Below are 213 nucleotides of genomic sequence, written 5' to 3' on the forward strand. Positions count from 1 at the left end.
TGGCACCTCTGTGGGGGGTGGGGGGACATGAGGTGATCTCCACAGCCCCCGTGCTGGGGAAGGGGACATGAGGGGACCTCCACAGCCCCAGGGCCAAGGAGGGGGAACATGATGGGACATCTGCAGCACCAGGGATAGTGAGGGGACACGATGGCAACTCCACAGCTGGTGGGGGTACATGATGTGACCTCTGCAGCCCCGGTGCTGGGGAGG

This window comes from Pterocles gutturalis, unplaced genomic scaffold, assembly GCF_000699245.1.
Source record: "Pterocles gutturalis isolate BGI_N339 unplaced genomic scaffold, ASM69924v1 scaffold29945, whole genome shotgun sequence".
Taxonomy (NCBI): domain Eukaryota; kingdom Metazoa; phylum Chordata; class Aves; order Pterocliformes; family Pteroclidae; genus Pterocles; species Pterocles gutturalis.